At 51.5% G+C, this 10,796-nt stretch overlaps 1 protein-coding gene across 2 annotated transcripts in view; it reads right to left on the bottom strand.

The window, feature by feature from the left end:
* Positions 1 to 10,796, bottom strand: part of EEF2K (eukaryotic elongation factor 2 kinase) — a 73,641-nt gene that overhangs the window by 54,984 nt on the left and 7,861 nt on the right. The gene's annotated exons all lie outside the window — the stretch shown is intronic.

Genomic DNA, 10,796 nt, shown 5'->3' on the forward strand with positions numbered 1-10,796 from the left:
GGGGGGGGGACTTTTAAGAACTTTATACACTTCTATGCTGTTGTCACTTTTTACAAAGCTGGACTGCTTTCAACATAAAATAACAAATAAGTGAAAACAATTTTAAAACTTTTTCGATCAAGACAATGATTCCTCTTATTCTTCACGGCTCTTTCCATCGGCAGGCAGCCTTCCAGATCGGACGCTCTGGCTCCTTCCTAACAGTTACCATAGGGGGAAAGACATTTCTACCCTACCTCGATGCACCCAAAATGTTCACCAAGATCGCAGAACACCGCACGCGGCCTTACTCTGTACGATGCACTCTGCTGTCTTCTATTCGACCGCGTTCTGTTTTGCTTTACTTTCTTTTCATTCCTTTTCCTTAACGCGTCACCCGCGGTGATTTCTTGAAAATCCCTGATCTGGGCGTCAACTGCAAAGTTGGTTTCTTACCCTGTGGGCAAGACAGTCAGGGGCTGGAGCCAATGCGTCAGCCACCTGACCCTGCTTGTTACCAAACACTGCCCAGGGCCCTGGGCCCACTCCCCGCCCTTGCCTTCCTGGCCGCTCCCAGCCCTGGTGCTTCACTCTGCCCTGGTCAGCCCTTGGCCGGAACCTCTGCTGACCAAGGCAGTGCGGTGCCTGGAGCTGCCAGCAGACCCAGCCAGGTCACCGGCCTCTGGGGGCGGGGAAAGTGCCGGGCAGGGGGCCGGAATCACAGTTTCGGTCTACAGACCTCCAGGCAGTGTAGCCCAGTGAGGAGCCTGCACTCAGGTACAAATCCAAGCTGTGTTGCTCGTGACCTTGACTAAATCGATTCATCTCGCTAACTCCCCCATTTGCGAGAGGAGCAGAGTGGGGAAGTGGCCTGAGGTTGGGAATCATGAGCAGAACCCCAACCCCTGGCCACGTCTCACCACAGATCTGACCTTCTCCCTGACCCCGGGGGAAACAAAAGGCACTTCAGACAAGCAGCTGGGACCCTGCCTGGCACAGCACCCGTACTCAGCAGGAACGTGATGTATATTCCAGAACTGAGTAGAGCAGGAGCTGTTTGATGGTTTTTCCGTTGTCATAAATTTGCTCTTAAGGCAGCTGTGACAGCGCCTGCTAACTGTCCCCCAACAGCTGTTCTCTCCTTAATAACAACCGCTGGTTTTTGGCTAAGCACATGGCCGCTCAAAATAAGGTCTACATTTCCCAGGTTCCTTTGCAGTTAGGTGCGACCATATGACCAAGTTCTGGCCAAGGGGATATAAGCAGAAAGCCTGTTTTTAACTTTAGGGAAGAGTTTTTAAAGGGAGGGAATGTGCCCTTCTGGACTCTTCCTCCTTCCTGCTGGCTGGAACAGAGGTGTGATGGCTGGAACTCAAGCAGCTATTTTTAACCAGGAAGAGGAAACCGTAGCTGTGGATGGCAGAGCCATGAGACAGAGGGAGCCTGGGGCAGCATAATCTTACATCATGGGGACTCACAATCTGCAGACCCTGCTATCTAAACTTTATAATCAACTGAAATTTTCTTTTTTCCCCTACTACTTGCTAATTCAGTCTGGTCCAGTAACCCCATCTCTCCCATAAAAAGTCACACCACATCTCTTAATGATAAGTCAATACCTGGGTAGGATCAGCCTGGGAAAACTGTGGCCTCAATCCAGAGCCCATACTTGGCAGCTACTCCCACTTCTGCCCAGGAAGACTGGGCCCTGGAGGATGTTGGATTCCCCTAGGAAGGCAAGGAGCCCTCACTGGCCCATAACTCAGGCCTGTGATGCCTGTTCCAACACCAGCCAGGGCCCTGGCCTCCCAGGAATCTCCATCTGACCTGGGCTTCCCTCTGCCCACAGGGGCCTGCTCCTCTTAGCGAGAAGCCTGAGACCAGGAGCAGGACCCCAGCTTGCAAGACGTCTGTATTCTCTAGAAGGGTCCTCTGTCCTCACTCAGGGATCCAGATTTTCCCTTCCCAGTCCCTGACACACCCTGGGAAAATATTTGTATGGCGAGCCAGCTGAGTGGAGTTGAGTCAGACTGGAGTTCAAGCCCCAGCTCTGCCACTTCCTAGCTGTGGGACGTTACCTCCCAAGCCTCAGCTTCCTTGCTACCATCCGGGGTGAAGAGTTTTACCCACCCTGTTAACTTGACGGCGCCAGCACAGAGCCAGCACTAAGACAGAGAATTAGCATTATCATCATAAATAACCAGAGCTGAACCCTGGAGCCCAGCCACGCTGGTAACCTGGATACCTGGTTAGCAGCCAACCAAGCTTCTGCAGGGGTCCTCAGGGGATAGGCTATTTTAGGCTCTGGCCAGGGAACCACTGCTCTTACTGGGTCTCACTATAAAAGGTTCCTCTGGCAGTGGCTGGGACAGAAAACAATGTTTGCAATGTCCAGGTCAAGACCTGTGGGCCAAGCCACACTGACCGCTGGTCCTCCCTGGGGCTCCTCTCGCCACCCCCACCCCCACCCCCCAAGCTGCCTCGCTAGCAGAAATGAACTGCATTCTCCTGCCTGCCACTCCCAGGAGCCGGCACCCCAGAGCCAACACGGCCCCTGCTGAGCCGGCCGGTGCACACATTACTACGTGCCCAGCACGGCAGAACCCACCTAGTCCTCAACCGCACCACGGTGAACAGGGTGACTCAGAGGCCACCTTGCATCACGCACCTGCCTCTGCTCGGGGATCTGCCTCTCCCCCACTCTCAGGTTCTGCAGTTGGGGTTGTCTAGCCGGTACTTCAGGTAGTTGTTGCCACATCCCTAAATAATATGGTTTCTCTGTTATTTCTTATTTTATCTATTTGGGTCCTTATCTATTGATTTCCTGGTATGATAAATGACACTTGAGCTTCCCTTGAACTTCCTACTTCCCTTCCCACCACCCCCAGACTGGCAGGTCTTCTCCTGCTTCCTTTAGACCCCATGCTAAGAACGCTGTCATGCCACCAAGCAGAAGGAGCTAGGGGTTTCTCACAGTTAGTTCAGTGTGAGTTCAACTCACCGTGAGAGAGAAGGAAAGATGTGGGTTTTGTGCTGCAAATGACTGATAAGAAAGCAGAAGCTACTTTAGCTCCTACTGACCTCAAAGATGAGTAATTTTTACTGAAATATAGATAAGTGACATATGTGGACAGCTTCGGCAGGGACTCTCTCATCTGGCAATGACAGGAGATGCCGGGCAGAGAAGGGACAGCCCGCTTTGTGACGGGGCACCTTGGGGGAGGAGAAGAGAGCAGGGGCAGGCTGCCCTGGGCTGCCCCTGGCTTGTTCCAAGGGTGTCTTGGGCTCTAGCTTGAGTCCTCGGTCTCCTTCAAACCAGAGAGAAAAGCCTGTCTTGAAAAGATATCTGCACTCCCCTGTTCACCGAGCATTATTTACAAGAGTCGAGATACGGAAACGACCTAAGAGATGGATGAATGGATGATGAAAATCCGGTGTATATACACAATGGAATGTAATTCGTTCTGTCATTTGCAAAAAACACACAATCCTGCCATCTGCAAAAACATGAATGAACCTGGAGGACGTTATGTTCGGTGAAATAAGCCAGACAAAGAAAGACAAACATTTTATGATCTCGCTTATACGTGGAAGTGAAAAAACCTCAAAGTCCTAAAAACAGAGAGCAGAATGGTGGTTGTCAGGGGCTGGGAGGTGGAGGAAACAGGAAGATGGTGGTCAAAGGGTATGAAGTTTCGGTTGTGCTAGATGAGAAAGTCCTGGGGATGTGATGTACAGCCTGGTACCTATAGTTATTAATACTCTACTGTATACCTGAAATTCACTAAGAGAAGAGATCTTTTTTAAAAGTTTAAGTATCTCTACACCCAACGTGGGGCTCAAATTCAAGACCCTGAGATCAAGAGTCCCACGCTGTTCGAACTGAGCCAGCCAGGTACCCTGTGAATAGATCTTTTTTCTTTAAAAGATTTTATTTATGTATTTACTTGAGAAAGAGAGAAGGAAAGGGAGAGGGAGAGAGAGAGGAGGGGCAGAGGGAGGGGAAGAGAATCTTAAGCAGGCTCCATGCCCGATGCCCCATGTGGGGCTTCATCTCACACGCCTGAGATCATGACCTGGGCCAAAATCAAGTCAGAAGCTTAACCAAATGAGCCACCCAGGTGCTACCTGAGAATAGATCTTTTTTTTTTTTTTTAAGAAGCAGGCTCCTAGCGGAGGAGCCTGATGTGGGGCTCGATCCCAGGACCCTGGGATCATGCCCTGAGCCGAAGGCAGACGCTTAACGACTGAGCCACCCAGGCGCCCCTGAGAAGAGATCTTATTTGTTCTCACACACACAAGAAATGGTAACCATGTGAGGTGATAGATACGTTAACACGGCTGATTGTGGTAATCGTGTCACAATGCATGCGTGTATCACGTCATCACACTGTATACCTTAAATAGGTACAATTGTTATTTGTCAATTATACCTCAATAAAGCTGGTGGAAAAAAAATTAGCAAAAACCAAAGCCCATTATAGTGACGAAGGGCCTGCTCTCTGCAGCCACAGGGCCCATTCTGAATCCCCGGCCTCCCCACTCGGAGCCAAGGCCCTGTTCGAAGGTAAGCCGTGCCTTCCTGGAGTCTGTGTTTCCCCACAGCAGCTGGCACGGAGCAGGGCTCCACAGCACTAACCGATTCCTTTCCAGGCTGCGTTTTATTTATTTACTGGGGGTGGGGATGGTGACAAATGTGCAGCATCAGAGGTGACTAAGTCAAGCTCAGGTCAGCGTCTTACTAAGGTCTGTGTCCCTGGCACATGGTAGGTGCTCATGAAGAAACATTTATTTAGGGGCACCTGGGTGGCTCAGTCGGTTGGACATCCGACTCTTGGTTTTGGCTCAGGTCACGATCTCGGAGTCGTGGGATCTAGGCCCGGGGCCCCAGGCTCCCCACTCAGCAGGGAGTCCGGTTGGGCATTCTCTCTCTGCCCCTCCCCCCACTTGCACACGCACTCTCTCTCAAACATTTTTTTTGAGATTGTATTTATTTATTTATTTGAGAGAGAGCAAGAGCACAAGCAGGGAGAGCAGCAGGGAGAGGGAGAAGCAGGCTCTCAGCGGAGCAGGGAGCCCCAACGCAGGGCTCAATCCCAGGACTCTGGGATCATGACCTGAGCCCAAGGCAGACACTCAACCAACTGAGCCACCCAGGCGCCCCTCAAATAAATCTTTTTTTTTTTTTTTTAAAAGAGACATTTATTTAAACTATTGTAGAAATAAGAGAGTTGATGGCAAAATATGAGAATAAAAGGGCTGATTTCAGATGTGTATGCCCACCTGCATCCTCTCTGCATCTTACCTCCACCTGCCCGGCCCGAGAACCAATCACCATTCACCACCAAGCCCTCACCTCCCTGCCCCTGCACCCCACAGGGGGCCCTCTTTCTGAACTGCCTCTCCTGCCTGCTGCCAAACCCCTTGGTTCCCTTCAAAATCCAGCTCAAATTTCTACTCCCTCCAGGAAGTCTCCCCTGGGTGGCGTCCTCATCTGTGAAACAGAGGACAGCTAGCAGTACCTGTAAATTAGGTTCCCTTACATGACAAAAGTGACTCTGCAGGTGTGATTAATTTAAGGATCTTGAGATGGGGAGATTCTCCTGGAAAATCCAGTGAGCCCTCTATAATCACAAGGGTCCTTACAAAAAGGGGGCAGGAGGGTCAGAGCTCAAGAAATGGGATCATGGAAGCAGGGGGTCACAGAGAAATATGTGAAGAAGCCATGCTGATGAGGGAACAGAAGGCTGGCTGAAGACGAAGCATAAGGGGACACCCTGCAACCTCCCCCCCACCCCTCACTCCTGGGTGGGACACGCGTGACCTTCTTCCAGGAAGCTCCCAACTATCCTCATGTTAATGCCTTGCTAGGGGGGAAAACAACCTTAACTTGACAATGGCAAGGCCTCCACATCCTGAGAGTCTTCTTTAACATATGAAAGTACTTTCTCAACCTCCCTTTTTCCTTACCTCCCCCAACCCCATAGCATATAATCAGTATATAACCCCTTACAACACGCAGCTCTTTCTTCCCATGGGTCCTGTCCCCGTGCTTTAATAAACCACGTCTCAAGAATTCTTTCTTGGTCGTGGGCTCCGGACTCCACCCCACTGAACCTCACGGATGTTCCAAAACCATATCAATGCAGCTGGCTTTGAAGATGGAGCATGGGGCCACAAGCCAAGGAAAGCAGGCATTCCCCTAGAAGATGGAAAAGCCAGGAAGACGGATTTCCCGTAGAGTCTCTGCAAGGAACTCAGCCCTGTTGACACCCTGATTCTTGAACTTCTGATCTCCAGACCCATGAGGTAAGAAATTTGTGTTGTTTTCAGTCACCAAGTGTGTGGTAATTAGGTTATAGTAGCAACAGGAAACAAGTCTAGAACAGTCTAGAACAATGGTGCCCTTCCAGCGGACACTTGGCAAATGTCTGGAGACATTTCTGGTTGTCACAGCTCTCAGAGTACACCTGGCGTCTAGTGAGCAGACACCAGGGATGCCGCTGAACATGGTACCACGCACAGGACAGGCCCCACAACACAGAAGTCATTATTCAGCTCAGAATGTTCATAGCGTCACGAGACCCTGCCTTACATGATTCTGGAGGAAGGGCAAGGAGCCTTCCCTGACCCAGTCTCCCTCCCCTCCTAAAAGCAAATCTCCATGCATACCATTTCTGGTATTTCTTTAGAATTGAAGAAATTAGCTTACTCACTGAAGAGAATGGCAACCCCCCAGCCGAACCCAAGGAGACAAGTCAACATTTGCTCTGGCGAGGCTCATAAAAACGTCACCACACTCCACCGAGCTTTGTGCACATAAAACTGTCATGAAGCAGAGGAAACTTTATTGTTTTAAAAAATCAGAAAAATGCAAGCACAAAATATTGTCATCATAGGTTCGATTCACAAAATGCACAAGAGGGCCTGAATTTTCATTTTTAAACATTTGCTGGGCACCCTTCTTATGTACCCAGGACACTCTGTACTCCTGGCAGGTCAGACCAGGGATACAGCATGTCTCACTTCTCAGGGGAACTCTGTGTTTACACAGGCTCTCGGTGGCCAGACCATGTGAACGTCTGGAACAAAAGGGGCCGTGTCTCACTCCTCTCCAGCTCCCAACCAGGAGCACAATGCCTGGCCCACACCAGGTTCTCCGTAAATGCATGTTGCATGAATGAGTAACTAGAGAAAAGTTGGCAATTTCTACTGATATCATGGGCATTGCAGGCGTGCAGTGGAGGGACTATCCCATTATAAGTACAAGGCATCTGGGGGTTAGTTAGCCTGAGACACAGCTGAGATCCTGAGTGGGAAAGCATGGATCATGGGGAGGCCCTCGAAAAGCACTCAGGACTAGGATCTAGCCCAAGAGGGTTCTGGGACAAACAGATCTGGGTTTAAGTCCGGTCTCTGCCACTATCTGGGTGACATTGGGCAAGTTACTGAATCTCAGTCTCTTCATCTGTAAAATGCACTCGTGCAACAAAGTGGAGCAGAGCGAGCAAAGTGGAGAAGAGGTAGGAGAGGTGGCCAAGGACCAGAAAAAGCTACTGTGGCACAGACAGCTCTCCACAATAGATTTATTGCCCTCTCCCAGCCCTGCCACGGACTACATTTCCCAGGATCCTGTGCATCATCTAGGCGGGGCTGTGTGACTGCACTGGGGCCAAAGAAATGTAGGCAGGAGTAACTGTCGATGGTTCCAGGCAGCCCGTTTTCCACACCGTGGTTAACTCTCCCTCAAATGCAATCCTGTCTGGAGACACGTAGCACAGAACAGATTCGTAGGGTTTCAGTATCACTGACAAAGCACTTACGTCTTAGCTCATCTCAGCTCCCTGCAGGACACGAAGCCCATTCCCTGGGCTTCACACTTGCTGTGCCCTCTGCCTGGCATACACCCTGGCCTGCCCTCCCTACCCATCCCCAGGGCAACTCTTCTTCTCATCCTTCGGGTCCCAGGTTAGATGCCACCTCCTCCAGGAAGCCTCCCCTGAATGCCAGGAGGTAGGCACAGCTTCATCCTACAGAGAAGAAAACTGAGGAAGATGGAGGTTATGTGACTTAACCAAAATCACATGGCTATTAAGTGAGGGAGTTGGGTGTGAAGCCAATGTAGGCTAAATCCAGTCAGCCATCACTTGCTAAACTGGTCATGGGACCGCTAACAGCAGTGGCCCCACCTGGGAGCTTGTTAGATGTGCAAATTCTCGGGCCTCACTCCAGGCCCACTGAATTAAACTCTGGAGGTGGGCCCAGCAATCTACGTTTCAACAAGCTCACAGGTGGTTCTGCTGTGCAGTAAAGTTCGAGAACCAGCAGCCTGGAGCAATTCTTTGCAGCTGAGCCACGTGCTTTCCAGGCACTCCCTGTGGAGTCCTTGCTAGGTCTAGAAAATGTCACAGCTGAAGAACTGAACACTCTCCACCCTCTGACTTTCTAGCCATTTGAAATGCTTCTCTGGGTGTCCCCAGCCCTGGGACTTTGGGGACCCAGAGACTGTCAGTGACTGCTGCTTCCTTTGTCTGAAGCCTTTTTGCTTGCGCCCATCACCCTTGGCTACAAGGGTTTAATCCAGCAACATTTAAAAATCCAAGCCGCGGGGCGCCTGGGACGCTCAGTCGGTTAAGCGAGTGCCTTCGGCTCAGGTCATGATCCCAGAGTCCTGGGATGGAGCCCCATGTCTGGCTCCCTGCTCAGTGGGGAGCCTGCTTCTCCCTCTGCCTCTGTCCCCTGGCTTGTGTTCTATCCCAAATAAATAAATAAAATCTTTAAAAAAAATCCAAGTCACTTTCATCCCATGGTGGCCACCGCGATCACGTTCTAGAACTTTCTCAGTTTACTAAGGCAACAGTCTGCAGCAGAAGTGACTTCTCCAACAAAAACTTTTATTTTTTTATCAGGCCAGCCAGCCAGTATGACCTTGGATGTAGTTCTGACCATCAATTTTTTCTGCTTCAGCTTTAAGAACTAGACCAGAAAGAGTGACCTCCTAGAGAAGGAGCTTGGACAAATCCAAGTTTCTGCTGTTGACCCTCAGCTTTCTTCCACACTGTTCTCAGTGTCCCGGCAACTGGCCACCAATCCTGCCAAAAACTGGACAAGCCTTCTTTGGGGGATCTGAGCAGTGTGAGAAAAAAAAGGCCTAAAGACACTCTTCCCCAGTGGAACAGCCCAGCCAGACCACCCCCAGGGGAAGGCCACAGCCCACAAGTCCCACGCACAGCCCCAGGCCTTCCACAGAGCTTACTGGAGCCCCATTCTCCTCAGCAGACATGGACCCCCAGGGGAGGCAGAAAAGGGGGCTCTAGTCCACAGGTCGATCACTCAGGGACCCAGACTCTGGGCTGCTTGCCCCCGGCCCCGGCCCCTTCCCCTCCAAGCCCTCCAGATCCACTGGTAAATGTGGGAAGTGGGGGAGGGAGGTCTCCAGGGTTCAAGCTTGAGAGGGGTACACGCTATTTCTGCTCACATTCCATCAGCCCAAATGCAGTCATGCAGCCCACCAAACTGTGAGGGAGCCTAGGAATTCAGCCAGCAATACTCCAGTTAGAGGAGATGGAGCACACTGGTGACTAACTGCCATCTCTGCCACATAACACATTAAAAACAGTTCAAGATAAAATCGGGACTATATCCTTAATCAGTCAAAAAGTAGTGTTCTGTCACCAAAAGCACAAAAGAGAGAAACTGTAAGTCGCAGAATGTACACAATTAATCCTATGTAATCTTGGGGCCATTTCAAGTGATCATCAGGCCCTGACCTCCTGCCTCCCCCAACACCCCTGCAGAAGAGAAGAACTTGGAACCCCTGCACACTGCCCTCTTTGAGAAGGGAACTCAAGGAGGGGGGATGGCAATCCCAGCTACCTTACACCTGAATTCACATCATATTGAGAAGCTTTATCATACTTATTAAGCTAATTTATGAACAAAGGAATGAATGTGTGCATACGCTATCTCCAAACCCTACCTCCTTCCACTGGCATCCTTTCTAGATCAGCTCAAACATCACCTCCTCCAGGAAGCCTCCCCAGGCACCTCCCCCTCCACACACATCCACACAGCGGGCGTCGCCGGCTCCGGTTCCCAGGCTCCCACCTGCTTGCTAGATTAGTCCACAGCTGGTGGACCTTGCCTGTTAGCTGTTACGACAACCCTGGGCCTCGGTTTCCTCCTCCGTAAAAGCAGAGGGCTGGACTATGTCACTCAACTTCCTGGCTGAAACTGTGGCCCCAAGGCAAGCAGTGTCCAGGGCCGAGGACCCAGAAGTCAGGCTCCCAGAGTGTCCCCACAGCAGATGCAGCGGCCCCCTCCCATGCAGCCCATGTCTCATACTAGGGACGCAGCTAGGCTGGCTGCCCGCAATCCTCCACCCGAGCACAGACAGATCTAGGCCGGGACTTACCCGGGAGGCCTCCACCTCCGCGCCGCCACTCGCCTATCAATGCCCGGCCCTTGGCGCACATGTCGACGGAGCCTGCCAACACCCAAACTCCCTCCCGCAGCCAACAATGCAGCAAGGGCGCGTCTACACTGTCCTCGAGGTTCCAGGAATTCAGGCCTCTTGTTCAGGGGAGGGGATGCGGCTAGGTGCCCTGCAGGAGACAGGAAGGCAGCGCTGCGCGCACCCTGTGCGGGTTCCAAGAAGCCCCGGGCGGAGGCCCCCAAACTGCCTCTCCCAGCCGACTGTGTGCCAAGTGTTTTCCCAACAGACACTGCCGTTAATCTGCATGACTTCCCCCACCCCTTTTACAGAAGCCAACACTGAGCCCCAAAGAGTCGAAACCAGAGAAGCAGCGTCCCCCCCC

Source organism: Ursus maritimus, unplaced genomic scaffold, assembly GCF_017311325.1.
Source record: "Ursus maritimus isolate PB19 unplaced genomic scaffold, ASM1731132v1 scaffold_2, whole genome shotgun sequence".
NCBI classification, from domain to species: domain Eukaryota; kingdom Metazoa; phylum Chordata; class Mammalia; order Carnivora; family Ursidae; genus Ursus; species Ursus maritimus.